The sequence below is a fragment of the Saccoglossus kowalevskii genome, chromosome 12 (genome assembly GCF_978046115.1).
Source record: "Saccoglossus kowalevskii chromosome 12, keSacKowa6.1, whole genome shotgun sequence".
Taxonomy (NCBI): Eukaryota; Metazoa; Hemichordata; class Enteropneusta; family Harrimaniidae; genus Saccoglossus; species Saccoglossus kowalevskii.
In genome coordinates, this window is record NC_140652.1 from 24091568 (window position 1) to 24112640 (window position 21073).

The following is a 21073-nucleotide window of genomic DNA, read 5'->3' on the forward strand; positions in this document are numbered from 1 at the left end:
ATTTTATCTGACAATACTTACAAAATACTGTATAACATGTTGAAATAGCTGCATGCAATTTTAGCGGATTTGACTCTTGGCATGAATTAACAGAATCTTAATTTAGCGTCTTAAGTGTCGACTATCTTCCTGTCAGAATATACTTTCTGTTAAATTAGCTACATGTTGAATTAGCGAATTTACAGACTAGCTAAAGTATCTAAAATGCAAGCTAAAAAGACATGTTTTACAGTACCTTCTCCTACCTTGTGACCAATAAACCAGTGACCAATTAGTAAAATCAAAACCAAAGTAGGTCTTGCGGTTAATCCTGCCTTCCTTAAAGAAAACGTCCTGTGCAATCTGTACATGCTCCTTCCATGATTTTGAATAAATTAAAATGTCATCAATTAAATTACCAACAAAATACGCACCATACAGGAGGAAGAGGCTGGTGCATTCACAAGTCCGAATGGCATTCGTCGAAACTGAACTAAACCATTAGGCTGTCTTTTCTTTAGCCTCATGTATTGTTGTAATCAGTAACTGTTACAAAATATAGAGTAAAAATTGGTGATTAGTGTTGCAAAGTAATGCAGCGATTCACAAAATAACGAATCATGTATCGACAAATGACATGACAGAACAGCAACAAAACTATTGACACACAGCAACACATCAGAATAAACCATGGCATGATTATTCACGACTTTTATATCACCAGTCTACGAATATAATATGTAGTCCATACACTGACTAGTGATTATTTACGAGCTGTCTGTTACACTGTAAATCTTGGAAGCACTTACATGTTTTTTTAATTAAAACACACAGTTGTAATTGAAAGCACATTGATGTAAATAAAAAATACCTTTATTTTTTTATCAAAGCAATAGTGTTTTGGAAAGTTATTAAAACATTTTAATGCAGAAAATGATGCGCATTGCAAACACACAAAAATACTCGTTTTCATAATGTTGTACGGGGACATACATGTGTCATTGAAGTGTTTATTGACTGGAGGCATTTATGGTCTAATGCATTCAACTTTATTCAAGCATTAAGCATTATAAACAAAACATTATTGTATATATGACAACTGGAAAATCACCGAAGGTGACGTAATTCAATGCAAAATGAGATGGGTCATGGCATGACATTTAGAAAATAATTTTATGTCAAACACCAGATTGTGGAAGAATTAATTGCATGTACGTATACGCCTATATGATATTGCCAACAATATTGTTTTACCAACCTAAGTGCAACTACAAATCGAGAGGCGTGGTGAATTAAGTATTAAGTGGCCTGACAGATTTTGATACAATGATGCTTCAACCTAAAACATAAGACTATACATGTTTCACACAGTGTCTCATACATTCACATTTGGGTTTGTTTGGGAAAAAAATCTTTGAAATACACTTACAGATTTAATTCCAGGACTTGAAAGAAATCATGCTCAACTCGGGTGATCATAGTTATATCACTTGGGACATATGTAAGATTTACTAGTATATCAGCGTATATATTTGAATGTTTTGATATGTTGTCATATTCAGTGTTAATCGCCCATTGACTTTATGTATAGTCTGACATTATGTTTTAAGTGTCACTTCGGTATATTACAACCATCTGTTTTCTTTCTGTGTAATATGATACATTTTGACAATGATGCAAAGCTGATAGATACACAACAGTATATATGCGTTCAATATTCCTGATCTCCATACAGCTTAAATATCTTCATGCTTGTGTGCAAAACTATACCATAGTCACATAAGAGTACATTACAAATGTTACTTAATAAAATTCATACACTTGAACAAACGAGTGGTTTGATATCCCCTAAAACTATTACCAATAGAATCTTTGGTGCGATCTGTACTCCGGTGGTTATTAGCCTAAATGTTTCATCATTTGCTGAACTATAATCCATTCACAGGAACAGCACAAGACACATTATTTTCTACAAATGGGGCGATAATATGAGCATAAGGGAAACGGGGAATTGTCAATGACCTTTTCCTCGAGTTAACGAATATAGTTTATGCTAGGTATACCATTATAAAGAATGTTTAGGCGTGTCATTTGAATTAAAGGAAATATTACACTGATAATAATACCATTGGCTTAATTGCTAACTATGTCATCATGGAAGATTTATCTTAAACTGTATCAGTATATTCCGAAGTTCTGTTATAGCAAACAGATTAGTATCAGACATCCATCATCAACATCATCTGCATCACTATCGAGGAAACTACAACAAAAAGCCATTCGTTTTAACCCAATCAATGAAAATAAATAGTTAATCCACTGAGCTGAAGCAGTATTGTAGTTTTAAACTTTAAGTAGATATTTTAGATATGTTGCCATAAGTTATTTATGTATAATGTGGATTATCATATTGTCATTGTGAGTGTCTTTTCTTGAATTTATCGCTTTTTGTTTGACTCCTCAATAGGTTAAATCAATAAAAAAACGAAAAAAATAACGGATTCTATCGGATATCAATCAGATCCTAAATCAAATTTACCACTTAATTTCATACTTTGTAATACCTTGCAGACTGTATACGGGCGTTCTGACTATATACCCATCTGCTTCATTTGTCGAAATTAATTCTGCATTGCATTGTAAGTGTTTAGTAGCTATCATAAACGTGTGTACATGTCGTATACATACACACTCATGAAAAATGCATAGTAAAGTGTTTTACCGTGAAACATTACATATGTGTTTGTTTTCTGAAGTGCTTCAAAAAGAACAGTTTGGAAGTAAAGTGTCTAGTAACTATCATGAACTTATATACACGTCGTATAAATAAACACTTGTGAAACATGCATAGTCGCGTGTTTTACCTTGAAACCTTGCATGCGTGTTTGTTTTAGGAAGAAAAGTATTTTAGTCACTCTAATGAACACAAATGTCTTACATATTAACACTTTGCAAAACATTTACAGTCTGGTGTTTTGAGTTGAAACATTGCTGGCGATGTTGGTTTCTGTAGTGCTTCAAATTGCACAGTTTCGAGAAAAATGTGAGAATGTTCAGATGTGATTGGAACTACAACAACTGTTCACCAAATGCAGAGTATCAAAATCTATTACGCTATATAATTTACCACGTGTCTTTATATCCAGTTGTATTATAGGTTGGAAAGACCATATAAGCGTACATGCAATTAATTGTTTCCACAACCTCGGGCTTGATATAGAACTATTTTTTAAGGTAATGTCTTGACCATCACATTATGCGTTGAATTAGGTTACCTTCGGTGATTGTAATATATACATTATAATACTTACCTACGAGTCTCCAGACTTTTCACCCACTTTGTAAATATTACTTGCATAAATTAATATGTGAATAAGTTTCAACAGAAGTTATAAAAAGTCTCAATGATTTTACAGGCTGTTGAAAACGCAGTCACTTCTTTATGTATAGAATCATAGAAATTACAACGCTACGCCAAGAGATATTTTATGATGCTACAACTGAAATAAGTTGGTAACCGTGCGAAGATTGTTTGTATTTATGCAAACGTAACTGCAAGATTTCACGATTTGCATCATCAAACAAACACTGATATCAAGAAATTACACACTACTATTGAGTACCACTCAATCAAGTAGAAACAAAAATCGTTCAAAATTAGAAGAAAATGCTATGCATGATTATTTCGTGATAGATGTTGTCGGACACACCCGGATAGTTCCCTGTTCTTTTATTTGAAATACCCACTCGCTTTTATATCTCCTGGTATTCACAACAAAAGTGCTAATTTTAGAGAAGAGACTAAACCCACTCCCGACCTATGACACACTCTCAGTCTGACGACGAAAGAAGAAGCATTCATCACAAATAGAGGTAGACTGAGCTGTAAGTTTCTTATTTTTTTACAGTTTTTTAGATTCATATTCATTAAATACTAAAAATGGATTACATTGATATTTATCAAACGGGAATTAGACCACTGTATCTGATAGAAAACTGTAAACATATGCTTCAGAGTGTAATTACTATAATAGACGTTGCAATGTTACTAATGAACAGATGATTTATTGGGAGGTATAACTGCCACAAAATAATGGGATCAAGTGACATTTACTGCAATTCACCCAATACTACTCCGTCACATATAGCGATACAGAAATGTAAATGTAATCTAAAAATACATATTTGTATTCAATGAGTATTGTAAAATATCGGGCTCACGTCGCATATGTTAGCATATTGGAAAATGTGCTTGGGTGTTTTGTGCAAGTTGAAAGGAAATCAACCATACTCTGATACACACACACTTAACATATAGGCGAATCATGTAAAACAATAGCAGAATTACGTACACGATCATTTACCAAAGTCTGTGTTTACACTTACTGACAACCTGTGTCGCTCCCTCACAATAACATACTACTCAAAAAAAGAACAGTGGAACATTGCAAGCAAATGCGGTATATATTCTTAAAATACATACTGGTATCAAGATCCACACTAGAATGAAAGAACAAAATATTTAGAAACGAGCACTTTGTTACAAGGTGAGATGATATGCATAAATTGTTGTTACCATACACAAACTCCTGGTATGTACATCTGAAATAGGAATTTAACATTTGGAACTCAAAGCCGTCACTATTTATAACATTTTTTTATAAGCAACAGTCTGGATTCGAACCAAAGATTTTAGGTTTTTCCGTTCAATGCAACATGTTGGTCCCGTTTACAATTATTGGATATGAGTGACAGCATCAAGAATAAATAACCTGAATGCAAATATTCTCCAACGCAATCCTAGAATGAACATGTCCATGAATAATAATGCCACTAATATCAAATTCAATTTCAATTTCAACTTTTCTACAGATGTCAAGCTATAAAGCAATGATGGTATTATGTGTTGTTTTACTTTTGGTCGTAACTAAAAAGGTAAGGATTTCCGGTATCGTTGTGTAGTACATACACCTAAATCCCAGATGTACCGTACTTGATTTACTCATCACAAATGAATAAAATAAACTCAAATATGCCACAAATCAAAATAAAAATCATATGCACTATACCAACATTTTAAAATATAGCAATGTAATACACTCTCATACGTGAACAATAACACAACAATAACAAATGAGATGTGTGTGTGTTTCTATCTATTAAGATTGTTACTAGGAGTGGGATATCCATTACAATTTATATGGATAACATAGAAATAGCACTTTATCAAATACTACTGTATTGTTACAAATATGTACATACTGATTCATGTACACATCGATATCAGAGCAAAATGACGATTTCAATGTGCATACCATTTACATATAAGGTCTCCTACAGAATTCACGCCACAATACAAATTGTTATCCCATCAAAATTTTACATCCGTTTTTCGATTATTTTTTCAGCTCGTAATGATAGCATCAGGTATTTTACAAATGGCACATTTTCAATCGAAAAGCTTTTTGGCACAATTTTATCGCAAAGACGATATTTTCATTGCCCATTGAATATTAATGCAAAAGAGACGATTTTCTCCGTAAATCGTATCACACCGTATCATCGTATCGTATATGTTTGCGATTACCAAAAGTTTGTGTGTGTTAAGTATTCCCAATTATACACATTTGATGTTTTTTTTTATTTTAACATTGGATTATATGACAGGATATCATGTAAATTGTTTTCCATTAAGTATTTATAAATTCATACAAAATATCCAACTGACACATTGAATGACATACGAGCTACTTCATTGAATACCCACAACAAATACTTAACGTGGGCGTCAAATCGTACAGATTTTTAACAACTACGTGCTATAACAATTTCCTATAATGCGTACTGTGTTACCAATATTTTAATTCAGTAATCCGTAATTTGAGCACTGTCTATAGCTGTTCTTTGTTGGCGATCCGCTCCGCTAGGATTGCCCTTATAATCACTTTTGTCGTTTTGTGTGTGTGTGTGTGTGTGTGTGTCTGTGTGTGTACATTTCCAGTGTTCCAGTGTTCACATATTATTTCTTCTGTGATTTTTTTGGCTTGGCCGATTTCGTTCAAACTTGGCAGGTAGGTCACACCTTAACCCTAGTTATAAGGAAAAATCTGAAAAATTTTTTTGCCCCACCGTTGCCATAGCAACAGCCAAAAAACTGATTTTTGGATAGCTTCGCGCCAAATGTATCTCCTCCTACAAATTTGGGATAAAACACTTCAAACATAGCTCATTCTACTCAGCTTGAGTGTGGGCACAAAGTTGCCATTTGAATTTTTGATATCTGTTTTCATTACCGAGAAATTTGACCCCAAAGTTGGGGTAACTTTTCACCAGCAACGGCTCGGCTGGTTTTGTTCATACTTCACAGGTAGGTCGTGCCGTCACTAATTGGAAAAAAATCCTGGCCCACCACTGCCATTGCAACATCCAAAAACTGATCTTTGAATACTTTCGCCCCAAATGTATTACCTCCTTCCAGTTTTGTACACATTCAGCTGGCATCGGTGTCGCTGGGTGTATATGATAAAGGGAAGTTGTGCAACCAAATTTGCCGAGTTCGCAGTTTTTCGCCAATAAAAAAATAACTAAGGCAACAACTCACGGTTTTTCAGCATTTTTGTAATAAAGACATTATTCTCCATCAATAATCCGCCCAAAACAGGAACATTTCTACTAATTCTTGTGTTTTTTCGACGTTTTTCGAAAAACCTGCGATTAGGCTGTGAAAGTAGAACATTCCGGATGGAGCGAAATGGAAGAGCCATATTTAACGCGTAAAAATAGAACACGTATTTTGACCTCTATGCGGTCGTCGCCAAAGAGCCCGCGTCCATCGCCTGGCAATGCTCTTCCGTTTCACCAGTTGCGTTTTTTTGACTAGAATTTGGGCAGTACTGTCAGTCACGAAAATTGATGAATAAATTAATACACATAAAATATGAATCACGGGCTAATTCAATGGTCACCGAACACTCCACTGTGGCAAGATAGTAGCGTACTGTATATTTGACCCAGATTTGACAAGCGTGGTACAGTTTTTTGCGCGTGTCCGTAATAACGCGCACAAAGGATTGTGGGACAGAGTCCTTTATTTGCTGGCATTCTTGACTTTTGACTGCAGTTCTTTTTTATATTTTAGAGTGAATGCTTTTGATATGCTCTTAGGTTTCTTAATATCCGTCTGAAATTCTGGACTGTGGTCATATTTTTCGATTACGAGTCGTATATTTAAATAACTCACCGTGACTAATGTTTTCCATTATGAAGTATATTATTATGAAGGTCAACACACTGTACTTTAGGTAAATATTTACCATCTCGTTATTTCATTATTTCGCTTTCACGCATTTACAGGAAACGCTTTATTCTAGAAAATGCTATCGCAAAATGGTTGGAAATAATAAATGTAACAGCAGAATACGTCCTAGCACAGTCACACGACTAGGAGAGTGATTGTGGTCCTAGTAATAAACTAAGTGACTTCCAAAAACTGAATGGTGTTTGCGAACTTCGTATTAGTTATAAACTGACGTTAGCTTCACGTTTATGTCACACCATGGAAACAGCCAAAAACATGGTGCTTGATTTTGAGCGGAGCGGATCGCCAACCAGCCTACCGGCTTGTTGTTAGTACTTTTAATATTTTACCTGTTATTTAGGAACACAACTCAAATAAAATTTAAAAATAGTTGTGACTGAACGGGTTTTTAAGATGATCATGTCAAATTATAAAAGCATATTCAAAACAATGTATATTGCCACCAGTCAACGGGCAGATTTCTGTTTTATATATGTCACCATCGTTCATGTAATAAAGGAACTTCTGATTTTTGCATATTTTTGTTTTTATATAAACAGGCCCAAGGTTATCGACTTTCGCTAAGAAGTAAGTATTCATTAAATGTTAAGCTCTCATACGTCATAATCCAGTTTTCAATATTTGTGGAGTGTGTAAGCGTTTAAAATCAGATAATAATACAATGTTTTGCTGGCGTTGTTTTGTATGTATGTGTGTTTGTATGTTTGCTTGTTATTTTAAAATGATTGCATGTTTATTAATGTTAACTACCATAATTATAAATACCGTATATTTCAGCGTACATTGATGTATGTTGTTTGTCATGTAAGGCATCATGCGCATCTTCGATAAGAAATATTGCTCCAAGATCAGAACAAACTCTTGTCCTATTATGGACTGTGATGAATAGTATTTTAATTAGAATTTTTAGATTGTGACATTGTAATAATAAAATCACTTTACTGTATCACTATGATGCTTCATGACAATGATAAATTATATTAACATTATACAATATGCATGCAAATATTTATTTGTTTAAATGACAAAGCGAGTATGATTTAAGTACAACCTATCTAATCTAACGCTTGGTGTATATTTCCTTTTATATTTGTTGCGGCAGAGGAAGGATGGGTTCAAGAACAAGAACAAGGTAAATCTGAGCAATTTTAACTTAAATGATCATTATTTTGTATATTTTATTCACATCCACAGCATGATAATTATGATTCACTTATTGAAATAACAATATACATTTAAATTGACACAGGATAGACACACTTTAATTCATTTCACAGTATTTTGTTGACGACGTTGGTTCATTGATAGCTCAAAAACTATGAAATATTTGTTATGACATATATGAAAGTAGCTAACTTTCAGACGCATAACTATATATTAAAATTTGGATAAAATCTCCCTTTGACATCCATTAACGCGGATTTATTTTTCAATGATATTATCATTGCAAAACAACTTAAGAAGTTGTGGAACACACACTTGCTGAGAAAGAGTTGTGATTCATACAAATTTGATGAATTAAATTTTGTTTCAATTGCAATGAAAACAATTGTTTAGGAATAGCTTCATCAAAACGGTTCGGATGAATTGACGTCAGTTTTTATGAGGAATTTTCCTTGCTGTATTATTCGCGCTTGCTTCATATCTTCGTTTCAGTCAAGAACGTTGCATTGAGGATATTCAAAGTTCTTATGCCATATTGAGATTATAACTTGTATGTTCTGTTATTTGATAACAAATATGGGACCTCTGTGAGTGAAATATGATCACTTGTGCTCTATTAATATTGCCTATCCAAATATGCTAATTTTCTGCAAACCCCGGCCTGTCTGATTTTTAATTATGTTAAAAGCCACATGATATCAAAATATTATATATATAGTGCACATATCAATTACGAACAACGCAAATAATTATCTAATTGTAGACAATGTATTTGACAAGTGATTAACTAATGCAAACAAATAAGTTTCTGGAAATAAAGTGTGCGCATATGTCACTAGAGAATTACGCGACTTTTCATGTTTATTCACTGTGCGATCAAGATGGAACACTACCACGAATGATAATTGTATATATATATATATAAATTTGTATATGTATATTAAAGACAGATTAAAATTATTTAAAAATTTGAGATTAGCCTTTCAAAGAAGAAGCTTGGCAAATTATATTTGTCTGTTATCTGATATACGTGAATATCATTATCGAAATTAATATTGCTTACAGCAGATATATTTGATTTTACATCTGTTGTTTTCAGTCTGATTAATTTCAGAGAACCTCTACCACCAATTTAATTTAAAGCTGATTTTTTTCAGATATCAAAAATGTTTTTAGAACACCCCGATGAATTTAATTTAGCAAATTAAGCAATCATCATGGATAGAGTTAGGTCTGTGCATTTGTTCCTGTGCGCAAGTTTCATTATAATATGGTGATTAATCCTCAAATTGATAGAAACCTGGAAATTAAATTATTATGCATAATAGGTGTTTATCATGGGTGTATATAAACCCCAAAGTAATTAGAGTACCGCATTGTCTTAGAGTATAAATGTACCAACATTCATTGAAATAAGATATGTAGATATATTGATGAAAAGCTGAAAACAAATTATTATGTAAATCATGAAATTCATAAGCACAGATGTAATGTAACAGACCATCTATGTACCAAGTTTCATTGCAATGGGATAATTAGTATTTGAGGCCGAAAATTGGCTAATTAAGCACATTTGGTTATTTATATTTAGCAACTCCCTCCCAGGTATGTGCATAGTCATTGAACATCAAAATGGATTTAAATGTAATGATTAGTACTTGAAATATTAGCAAACAAAGCTAAAAATTTACTAATTATACAAATTACATCCATCACTACTTGAAATATCGGAGGAAAGCCAAAAATAACAAATACTTATACAAATTAGATAATTAATGTGCATGAATTTTCACCCTAAATTAACCAAATATTTGTATAAATCCAGAGCATCTATGTACCAAGTCTCATCATAATCCAATGAATGCACGTGGATCTTTAGGTATCAGTGGAAGAGTGATAGAATAGCTTGGAATGGACAAAAAATTGATAATTATCATGCAAAGTAGGTAATTAATATGTAAAAACCAAAACCTAATCATAACTGCGCATTAGCTCAAAGCATCTATGCATACAAAAATAAGTTTCATAAATTTTCATATAATTCATGAGATATCATAGGAACGAACACACACACACACACACACACACACACACACACACACACACACACACACACACACACACTACATACATACGTACTAACTGCAATGGTTCCCATTGTATGCATTGATTTACGTTTGTGCACCCGTTTTCACAACAATTTCTAGTAACAAATATTTTGCCAGGAAAAATAACACATGGCGATGATTGAAACATAGTCACACTACTGTCACGCTATTATGATTGATTACACTAATCTATGATATCAACATAATTACAGAAACTATTCCATCGTTTAAAGAACATAGCAAAACTTGTTTAAATAACAATTGTCTATCCAATCTAACACTTGGTGCATATTCTCTTGTTTAATAGTTGTGACAGAAGAAGGGTTGGTATCGGAACAAGGTAAGTCTGAGTAACATTAATTTAAAATATTATTTTGCATATATTACCCCCCCCCCACAGCATGATGATAATTATAATCTGTATGAAAAACACGAAATACATTCGAATCGACTAAATATAAACTCACTACAATATGTACATGATATAACTGTTGATAACACGAAAGGAATGAAAGAATGTTTATGACATATTTGAGGGGAGTTAAACTTCAGACAAAAACTATAGATTAGATTGTGAATAAGATCGGAATTTATGACCTATCAAAACATAATTCATTCCAATGATTCGTTATTGTAAAGTAACCCACAAACTTATAGACGTATATTCATGATTGTCGATACTGGTCGTGCTTCATAGAAATCCAATCATTACGATTTTGGGTCTAATTGTGAAGGAAACAACTGGGAAAGAATCATCATAGACAATTTAAAACCGTTCGAACGAATTGTCATGTGTTTTATTCTTTGTTGCAAGTTTTTATGAGGAATTGTCCTCGACGTATTTTTCGCACTTTCTTCCACCTTCTTCTCCATAAATGATTTTGTACCAAGGTTATTCAAGGTTGTCATTTCATACTGTCCTTTATTTACGCGTTTATTTGTTCATACAATCAGCACCTGTACTGGTTGCACTACAGCTAACTCATTATTCAGTTAATGCAAATTATTTGAAAAATATGATTATTAGTTCAACCTACATTGATTCTCGTTTGTGCACACATTGGCACAATATGTACAACTGTAGTCACAAATACTGTGTCATAACAAGATTGTTCACACGCCTATAACAATTAAATGGCGATGATTCATGCTTTGATTAATATACGCGGATAGTGGAAGCATAAATCCGCACTACTGTCATGCTATATCTTATTGCAATTATCCACGATATCAACATAATTACAGAAAACATGCAATGCTCCTGTCGTTTAAAACATATAGCGAGGGTTGTTCAAATAACAACTGTCTATCCTATCTAATGATTGGTGCATATTTCCTAATTATAGAGCCAGAAAAGAGACGGCGGCGGCCATTTTCAAGAGGTAAATTTGAGTATTAATAATTTAACCCATTAGCATTATATTCTATCTATACGACATCGAGCATGATCCATATAGCAATATACAATACATATACATATCAATGTGTAAAATATATACAAACATCAACGTCCATTATGCCAAGTATGTTAATATGTGTCAAGAGAAATTATTAGCTTGTAGTTGATAAAATATATCAGACAACGATCATTAAATTTAAAAATCCCACACAATCATAGTCAACAGTGAGTAGATGTAGACATGGTTGCAAGAAATTTAATGGGTGGGTTTTACATTATCACGCGACCCGTACAAATATGAATACATGCAAGGAATTCGGGCTATTTATGAAAACATCATATACATTCATTATATCTATATTTTTTCTTAGGATGGCAAATGAGTAGGTCATGGTTCTAGCTATTTGTGTTTGGTAAGTAAACATCCTTAACATTAACTTTGAGGTATGTACAACTTCTACGTGTGTTTTGCAACAATCGTAACAGTATAGACATTCAAGAATACCACATCCACTATATTTTTGGTGTGGTTTATTTGAAAAAGAAATTTAAATCAAACAAATTATAATACCATTTAACCATTTTTTTCACACAGGAATATGAAGTTACTACGTTGTCTGCATAATTATTGGAATGTGATTATGCTGGTACTGAATTTTCAAAATCATTAGAATAAAGTAGTTTAATAAACATAATATAAATATACATTCGTCTTATATGGTGATTATTATAATTTGTGATTAAATAATTTGTTATGCTATTTTTTACTATCTTTGTCTCCAAAACGCCCCCTAGATGACATTGAAGCTAATATAATTGTAGTAACCCGGAAGGTACTTTTACCTACGTAAATATATACTACATGAGTGTAAGTTAAAATATATATATTTACAATGTTGTTGAATATACTATGCTTTTGTAAGTTGTATGTGTTGTCAGTGTGTGTACTGTGTACTTTTTTCTCTCATTCTCCCAGTCAACGCCAATTTTATAGTTTCCATTGCAATCACCAATGTGTGAAAGTATTTGTGGCAGAGTGCAGCTCACCCCTATATAATAACGCGTGTAAATACAGCACCCATTTCCGATAGCAAATGTCATTAGACCATCTTTTAATAACATGCGAAGTGCATCTGTGTTTTTTTTCACTTTTAATTTCAACAGCAAATCAAAGTACTCATTCTTACTATATTGATCAATCTAAGACAAAACAAATTGGACAGCTTTGATGAGCATCGAAAACTCGGGAACACTACAACGCGCCATCTTCCTTTGTAACATACTATGATCAATTAATAGTTCAAAAGGAGAATCATAAAATTGGTGTTTGCAAACTACTCAAATTGTTTAAACGGTCACTGGTAGCATAGTGGTTGTTCCATCAGACTCATGATCGAAAGAACCAAGTTCTAATCCTGCCTTAGGCTGAACATCAAAGAATCGATCCCTACCCTTGGTGAGTGTGCCACAGACTCAATAAATGCTTATGTTCGACCGAGCCTGGTTGACGCCAGGATAGCGCATTAAAATTGCCATTTGACATAGAGATGGTCGCATAGCCCTGTCATGTAGCCCCAAACATGAATACGGCTTCTGTGGCAAAATGTGTTAGCACTAGCACTTGCAATTTGTGATACTCCAATGTCCAGTGACACTCAGTATCCAGAGTGACACTAAATGCTCAGAACTGTCGCCCGGCACAACAAAATTATTAAAAAAGAAACTACTCAAATATCAGTGACATTGGGAACAGGAGAAGAGATATGGTTATGAAGTTAGGTGATTGCATCCGACTGGCAGACTTGAGCTGGGACACACTTACAAATATTGTTGTCTTAAAATTCTATAATTTAAAAAAGGGTCATTTTTTTTTAAATTGTCGTATTTTATAGAAGAAATATAATAAAGTGTATCACTTTTTTATGGAAATCCTAGAGACATGCATGCTTTCTCATCAGTGTCAATACATGAAACCCCAAATATTCTGTCATAATTAGCTTCTAATTGACATGTACATTAACAATAATGATTTGACTCTAGTAGGTAAAATAAAAATTAATAGCTTTAAGGAATTAAATAAATAGTCGAGTCGCTTATAATTGACATTGCTAGTAAAAGGCAACTTGATATGCTATTGAAACGGTAAGATAAATATTAAGATAAATTTTATGTACATAACATTTCATCTGTTTAATTTATTTATTTGCCACGCAGTACCAGAATATTCTTTCTTTATATACCGTGCACTACGCTGGTGTATATATTGCACTTGGTACTATATCTTTTATGTAGATGGAATATTACGTAATGCTAATATTTTCTGGACGAGATAGCTGAAAGCGTAAGTACGTATACAACATAGGAATGCACTGAATTGTCTTTCCAAATGAGTGGTCGAATCGAACTGATCGGTAAACAGTATTATTAACCAGAATCACTGCTGACGAGGGCAGTACATGCTTCTTCGGGAATAGGTATCTCATTTTTCTTCTGCTTATAAAAGAGAAACTTGAGTTAAATTAGGGAGGATATAACTACAAATGTTGATTTGGTATCTCACACTTCAACTTCAAATCTATAAATCTGCTGAGCTCTGATAACGACAAAATTATTTTTGAATAAAGAAATCTGTAAATTTATATCTAGTTTATGCACATGTGTACGTGTTATAAGCACATTTAAATAAACTGTTATTGTACCACATAATACATTGATAACTATTGCACAGTGGTTAGGTTACAGAAATTACAGAAAATAAAATATGTAGTTCACTACCAAACTTAAGCTATCAATAAATTTACAAACGGTGTTGGCAACATGTTCGTTTCAAAACATACTAATGTTTATAGACACAAACAAAATACTCAGAAACAATTCTAACATCACCCTTTATGTTCTAAAAAATCTACTGTATATAATTACACTAAATAGGAGTCTTGACCCGGACAGATAGAATGACTATTCTACAATTCAAACACAAGTACCGTGATCTTTATTTAGAATAAGTAAACATCATACTCGTTAGTGATATATACATATTGCGTTATACAGTGCGGTTTAATTATACTATTTTGCGCATATAAACGTAATTCTGTGAACAAAATGCAGGTGAGATTTGATAATGCTTGCTAAATTATTCATGAGTATGTTATTTTGATTAGATTTTACAAAATCCAAATTGGGAAGTTCCAATGAATCGAATGTCCGTATCATCGATGCTCTTAAACTATTTTCATTAAGTGATATAGCTTGTTAAAATAGTAAATGTACTAGAGTATATTGGTAAATACTATTTTAATTACGTAGTGTGGTATTTTTTTGTTAAACCTATAGAATACTATTTTGATTACGTAGTAGAGTATAGGCCCATGGCTAATGACGGCCAAGTGAACTTCTAATACTTTTTGAAATCTAACATTTTGGTTGTTGACGTAATTTCGACTATGAATTTGCGGTATGTTATCACACTTTAGATTTTACCTGTGATTTTCTAAGTTATTCCTGCGGTCGCGACATTTAAAGATCTCCACACGTTGCCTCAAAATATAAAAAATACCAGAAAATAACTCAGACGGCCCGCAACGTTACTCTGTCTTGTATTTTCCAGATTGACAACTAAATTTTGTTACAGACATTGGAAAATGTTGCTGTTCTACAGCGTAATTCGCTGATGTGTACCCTTGGTTATCTTGTAAATGAAGCGTGGGTGCACAATCGGCTGGTAACATTGTTGCTTGCGCTTGTCTATTTTATTTTTGTGCTCGCCGTTGACTGAAAATGTACAAATAACCGAAAAGCCGCCCCCTAGCGCTCCAATAAATGAAAATGTTAGACTCCAGAAAATTTTAGAAATTCTTTTGGCCGTCATCAGCCACGGACCTCCTAGGTTTCATGGTACAACATAAGTAAGTGTAGCTGTCTTCAGAAGTATTATTTTTTCATTTCCTTTTTTTCATATTCAAAACCAAGTGTTGATACCTTGATTGAGTTTGTATTTGATGACACCCCGGTATCGTGGCATATTATGGACATTTTTGGTATAATTGCGAATGGTGCACGATTGTCTTCACACTAGTAAAACAAAATAGTTAATTTTCTTTTTAGAAAAGTGCTAAATATTAATAAAATGCGGCGATAAACGCGTGTTATTGTTATTTTGCGGGCTTAACGATGAGACTAATTAAAATAGATTGATAAGTTCTGCGCATGCTCCACTCATTCAAAACATCAACAACATGGCTGTCGCCGGTGCTAACGTGTTTGTATCACAAGTTTCTCGTAATAAAAAGAAATCTTGTACGCCAGAAGAAAAAAAACGCATGAATGCAGAGGTACAGTTCGACCTAAAATTATCAGAGTTTATATAAAATTCAGTAAAGAAGTTACGCCATTTTACCGGGTAGTTTCCAAAACTTCGTTGTATTTCTCCCAAAAGTATCCGTCGTTATTTTGGTCGATTGGGATGTCAAAGATACGAGTATTATCCAAGCGAATTACAATCATGAAAAAATAATTGTTTCAAATAAGTTTCCATAGGAGACAAAAACATGCAAATTTGCCGTTTCCGAGCCTTTAATTTTGGCACTTCAAGCAATACTTTAACAAGCCGGTGGGCTGGTTGGCGATCCGCTCCGCTCAAAAACAAGCAACATGTTTTTTGGCTGTTTCCATGGTGACATAAACGTGAAGCTGACGTCGGTTTATGACTAATACGAAGTTCGCAAACACCATTCAGTCTTTAGAAGTCACTTAGTTTAGTACTAGGACCACAGTTACTCTCTCCTAGTAGAGTGACTGTGCTAGGACGTATTCTGCTGTTACATTTATTATTTCCAACCGTTTTGCGATAGCATTTTTTAGAATGAAGCGTTTCCCGGAAATGCTGGAAAGCGAAATAATGAAATAACGAAATGGTAAATATTTACCTAAATTGCAGGGTGTTGACCTTCATAACAATATACTTCATAATGCAAAACACTAGTCACAGTGAGTAATTTAAATATACGACTCCTAATCGAAAAATATGACCACAGTTCAGAATTTCAGACGGATATTAAGCAACCTAAGAGCATATCAGAAGCATGTACTCTAAAATATAAAAAAAGAACTGCAGTCAAAAGTCAAGAATGCCAGCAAATAAAGGACTCTGTCCCACAATCCTTTGTGCGCGTTATTACGGACACGCGCAAAAAACTGTACCACGCTTGTCAAATCTGGGTCAAATATACAGTACGCTACTATCTTGCCACAGATTGTTTAGTAGTGGAGTGTTCGGTGACCATTGAATTAGCCCGTGATTCATATTTTATGTGTATTAATTTATTCATCAATTTTCGTGACTGACAGTACTGCCCAAATTTTAGTCAAAAAACGCAACTGGTGAAACAGAAGAGCATCGCCAGGCGATGGACGCAGGGCTCTTTGGCAACGACCGCATAGAGGTCAAAATACGCGTTCTATTTTTACGCGTTAAATTTGGCTCTTCCCTTTCGCCCCCTCCGGAATGTTCTACTTTTGCAGCCTAATAGCAGGTTTTTCGAAAAACGTCTAAAAAACACAAGAATTAGTAGAAATGTTTCTGTTTTGGGCGGATTATTGATAGAGAATAATGTCTTTATTACAAAAATGCTGAAAAACCGTGAGTTGTTGCCTTAGTTATTTTTTTATTGGCGAAAAACTGCGAACTCGGCAAATTTGGTTGCACAACTTCCCTTTATCATATACACCCAGCGACACCGATGCCAGCTGACTGTGTACAAAACTGGTAGGAGGTAATACATTTGGGGCGAAAGTATTCAAAAATCAGTTTTTGGATGTTGCAATGGCAGTGGTGGGCCAGGATTTTTTTCCAATTAGTGACGGCACGACCTACCTGTGAAGTATGAACAAAACCAGCCGAGCCGTTGCTGGTGAAAAGTTACCCCAACTTTGGGGTCAAATTTCTCGGTAATGAAAACAGATATCAAAAATTCAAATGGCAACTTTGTGCCCACACTCAAGCTGAGTAGAATGAGCTATGTTTGAAGTATTTTATCCCAAATTTGTAGGAGGAGATACATTTGGCGCGAAGCTATCCAAAAATCAGTTTTTTGGCTGTTGCTATGGCAACGGTGGACCAAAAAAATTTTCCAGATTTTTCCTTATAACTAGGGTTAAGGTGTGACCTACCTGCCAAGTTTGAACGAAATCGGCCAAGCCAAAAAAATCACAGAAGAAATAATACGTGAACACTGGAACACTGGAAATGTACACACACAGACACACACACACACAAAACGACAAAAGTGATTATAAGGGCAATCCTAGCGGAGCGGATCGCCAATAGACGTCTGACGTACGCCGGATCAATGGATCAACAGTTTATTGTTTTCACAGAGGATTCTCATCTAGTACACCAAAAACTGTACGTATCGCATTGTTCGATGAACTTATTAAAACGGCAGTAATCCTGAGTGGAATAAAAACGAACGGTTATTTATTCATCAATTGAAAAGTTTTCACTTCTGACTTCCATTTTAAAAAAACAATGCTCGCATTTTGCAGTCCGGACACGGTCTGATTTCCAGTTTGCTGATCAGTTTATAACAATAGACATAATGTCTGTTTCCGTACCTCTGTTTTGAGTGAAAACACTCAAAAAGGCTATTTTTGAGAGAAAAATACATACACTTTTCTAGTTTTAGGGAAAAAACACAATTCACACACGGAGCTACCTGAAAATATATAAAATGTAGGTAGTCAAATTCCAACTGCGAAATACAAGTTTGAATGTAAGCGCCCACAAACCTAAGTCTCATCCTCAAATTTGCAGTTAGCAATTTGCCATTCCGTATGTTTGTCAATTCTCTTATTTACTATTAGAACTTTTTTTCTATAGTTTACAAAACTTGTTGGGTATATGTATGATTATTCGATGAACTTATTGAAACGACAGAAATCTTGAGTGGAATAAAAATGAAATGTATTCATCGGTAATGTATTCATCAATTGAAAAGTTTTCACTTTTGACTCCCATTTCAAGAAAACAAAGGCTCGTATTATACAGTTCGGACACGGTCTGGTTACCACTTTGCTGGTCAGTTTATAACAATAGACAGAATGTCTGTTTTTGTACGTCTGTTTTGGGTGAATACACTCAATATGTAATATCTTATATATAAGCGCCCACCAACCTGGGTCTCATCCCTAATTTTACAGTTAGAAATTTGCCATTCCATTTGTTTGTCAATTTTCTTATTTACTATTAGAGCTTTTGACTTTATTAATTGTAATTTTCCATATTTCACAAAACTTGTTGAGTATATGTATGATTTTAACATTAATGTATAATGCAAAGCGTATTGGCGTCAAAACACATTCTTGTCTGAGGTCTTCATTCATTTGAAAACATCTGGCTTCCATTATCCATGGCAACGCCCGCAAACATTTGTTTTTAGCGGAGCAGATCGCCAAACTTGTTCACGTCAACACTATAACAACATGGCAATAATGGAGGCACTGCTATTCAATGTAACTCGTGACTCAGTAACTTTCAGGAATTTAAATGAAAAAGTATATTCATGAAGTTATATATGACCAGTATCAGTGTGGTTGAAAATAAAATCACTGAAACAATATCTCATTATTTAATTAACGTTTTAAAGTTTCAAAATGAGAGATTGTATTTTAACAGATTGAACTGAGATTTCACGAAAAACTGTTTCAACATTTCCATCGGGAATCGTGTCCATTAATATTCCGCAGATGCCTGCCATTTTTTGTAAACTATTCAATGCAAACAGATGTACTATTAAAAGTAACACGAATAATTGGTTGTGCTTACTATTATACTATTATATCAAACTAGTTATCGAACATCATGGCGGCAAATCAGTCTATAGAGTCATTTCCCCACGATATGGAGGTGCTAAAATTACTTTTGTATTTGTATTCAATGTATCTTCGGGAAACTTATGCAGGTGAATTGAATCACTGTCCTATCATAAAATATGTTTTGAGTCATGTGATTTACCTTATAAAAAGACATGTTACTAGGGGTGGACAGATTTATAAAGACTCAGACAAGAACACACCGGACCTGGTCCAATGGCTTTAGCCGTTTGGCCAACGCCCAGATACAACTTTTGACTCTATGCTTCGTTTTCCCGATGTCTACATCCGAATAAAGATCACTGGTTCATACCACTTTGCGCTACAGTCGAAATTCAGATACCTGACAGATTCCCGGTACAATGATCCATGTGCTGACGCCATTGCGTGATCGATTGATTGGGCGAGACAATACACACACCTACTACAGACAGTGGAGCTTTACTCGCCATGCACTTTTATTGAACTTTAAATCTACATGTATTAGATAATTCTTTTATTAGTTTATAGCCAGCACTATTATGTCATGACTTCATCTTGCAACAGGTTGTATGTATTTTCACCAACAATCCAACACTCAGTTAGAAAGCACGCGGTTATTAAATGCATTCATGTCTAGGCAAACATTTGAATTCCATCGAAATAAAAAAAAATAACAATCTGTAAAATCCTGAAATATTTAATATACTTACTATTTGTATTTTAGTGAATCGTTTATTGGAAATATATATGAATGACGTAATCAAATTACGAGGAGTGGTAATACATGCGTGTTCTCGAGGCGGAGCTACGTCACAGGACGTTCTATGTTGCTTGAAGACTCGCATAACTGTACCATGTATTTCTATGGGCTCTGCGCGAGCTGTTGGAAAACGCCAGTCGAAGAGCCGGTGAAAAAGGCTATAGTCGAGAATACATGACAAACTCAATTTTGAAGTTATCATATATAACGGAATGTATACGTGTTGCACACATAGGGGTAATTCTATATATCACTAATGGTTTATTTCAGTTTCGACGAATGCTATTCGGGCTTGTGAGTGCACCAGCCTCTTCCTCCTGTATGATGCGTATTTTGATGGAAATTTAATTGATGACATTTTAATTTATTCAAAATCATGGAAGGAGCATGTACAGATTGCACAGGACGTTTTGTTTAAGGAAGGCAGAATAAAACGCAAGACCTTTAAAGTGTTACTTTGGTTTTACTAATTTAGAGTTTATTGGTCACATGGT

General features: G+C 34.1%; 1 long non-coding RNA gene across 3 annotated transcripts in view; it reads left to right on the forward strand.

Annotated features, from left to right (window-relative positions):
• Positions 1-3830: 3830 nt before the first annotated feature.
• The window catches only part of LOC144351296 (uncharacterized), a 36519-nt gene continuing 19276 nt past the window's right edge, over positions 3831-21073 (forward strand). Inside the window, exons 1-7 of one of the 3 annotated variants that reach the window (XR_014931173.1) lie at positions 3831-3864; positions 4852-4914; positions 7837-7864; positions 8400-8429; positions 10886-10909; positions 11916-11951; positions 12564-12673. This is a non-coding gene — a long non-coding RNA (uncharacterized LOC144351296). Of the gene's footprint in view, positions 3865-4851; positions 4915-7836; positions 7865-8399; positions 8430-10876; positions 10910-11915; positions 11952-12563; positions 12674-21073 lie in introns of those variants that run through there. The other 2 variants (XR_014931171.1, XR_014931170.1) reach the window with 2 other exon arrangements.